The sequence below is a fragment of the Sapajus apella genome, unplaced genomic scaffold (genome assembly GCF_009761245.1).
Source record: "Sapajus apella isolate SASKATOON/1434 unplaced genomic scaffold, GSC_monkey_1.0 scaffold11940, whole genome shotgun sequence".
Lineage (NCBI taxonomy): Eukaryota > Metazoa > Chordata > Mammalia > Primates > Cebidae > Sapajus > Sapajus apella.
This window is the reverse complement of record NW_022448861.1, coordinates 1-1,742: the sequence shown is the minus strand read 5'-3', so window position 1 is coordinate 1,742 and position 1,742 is coordinate 1. Positions and strand designations below refer to the sequence as shown.

Genomic DNA, 1,742 nt, shown 5'->3' with positions numbered 1-1,742 from the left:
CTGTTGCTTTGCCAGTGTTGGGTGTCGATAGCACTGACTTACTATGCGTAAATATCTTAGGCAGGTGGAGGAAGCCAAAGAGATTCTCCCTGACTTACGATTACACCAGCAGTAGCGTGAAATGGCTAAGAGTGTGTGGTCTGGCTGGGCATGGTGGTTCATGCCTGTAATCCCAGTACTTTGGGAGGCTGAGGTGGGTGGATCACGAGGTCAGGAGTTTGAGACCAGCCTGGCTGGTATGGTGAAACCCCATCTCTACTAAAAATACAAAAATTAGCTGGATGTAGTGGTGCATGTCTGTAGTCCCAACTACTCGGGAGGCTGAGGCAGGAGAACTGCTTGAACCTGGGAAGTGGAGGTTGCAGTGAGCCAAGATCATGCCACTGCACTCCAGCCTGTCAACAGAGCGAGACTCCATCTCAAAAAAGAAAAAGTGCTGTCTGGGGACAGACAGACCTGAGTTCAAACCCCAACTGTCCTGCTTACACATTTTCTGACCTTGAAGAAGCCATTTAACCTCCCTGGGCCTTGGCTTTCCCAACTGCAGAATGGGGATAACAATAAAACCTACCTCACTGGACTAGTGAGAGGCTTAAATGAGCGATTCCATGGAAAGCCGTAAGCGTGTCTGATGGTAGGGCTCTCTCCACCACATAGTTGCCAACAAAGGCAGGCCCCTTTCCATGAGGGCCTAGGGGATTGGAAGGGTGACTAGTGGGAAAAATTCCCAAAGGGCTCTTCAGTGAGTTCTGAGGCCAGACCAGGCCTCCCGTATGGGTTTCACAATATTGTCCATGCCCTGCCCCTGCCCAATACTGATGGGACCTACGAGGTGTCTGTCTACACCAACGTTATAGACTGGTCCAACAGCAGCATCCTGTGGCTGCCCCCTGCCATCTACAAGAGTGCCTGCAAGATTGAGGTGAAGCACTTTCCCTTTGACCGGCAGAACTGCACCCTCAAATTCTGCTCCTGGACCTGTGACCACATGGAGATAGACATGGTCCTCATGTTGCCCACAGCCAGCATGGATGACTTTACTCCCAGTGGGACACAGTGACCCTCCCGGGGCAAAGGACAGTGAACCCATAGGATCCCAGCTACATGGACGTGACTTACGACTTCATCATCAAGTGCAAGCTGCTGTTCTACACCATCAACCTCATCATCCCCCGCATGCTCATCACCTCGCTGGCCATCCTCGTCTTCTACCTGCCGTCCGACTGTGGTGAGAAGGTGACGCTGTGCATCTCTGTGCTGCTGGCAGTTACCGTCTTCCTGCTGCTCATCTCCAAGATTGTGCTGCCCACCTCCCTCGATGTGCCGCTCATCAGGAAGTATCTCATGTTCACCATGGTGCTGGTCACCTTCTCCATCGTCACCAGCATCTGTGGGCTCAGTGTGCATCACCGCTTACCCAGCACCCACACCATGGTGCCCTGGGTCAAGTGCTGCTTCCTGTACAAGCTGCCCACCTTCCTCTTCAAGAAGCGCCTTGGCCTGAACAGCAGCCCAGCGAGAGCCCTCCCACCCAGCAAGTCATGCCTGGCCAAGCCCGAGGCCGCCACCACCTCTGACAGCCTCTCCAACTTCTATGGGAACTCCATGTACTTTGTGAACCCTGCCTCTGCAGCTCCCAAGTCTCCAGCCGGCTCCACCCTGGTGGGTATCCCCAGGGACTTCCGGCTGCGGTCCTCCAGGAGGTTCCAACAGGATGTGCAGGAGGCATTAGAAGGTATCAG

General features: G+C 54.0%; 1 pseudogene; it reads left to right on the top strand.

The window, feature by feature from the left end:
- Nucleotides 1–759: 759 nt before the first annotated feature.
- On the top strand, nucleotides 760–1,738 carry LOC116548428 (annotated as a pseudogene).
- Nucleotides 1,739–1,742: the final 4 nt, after the last annotated feature.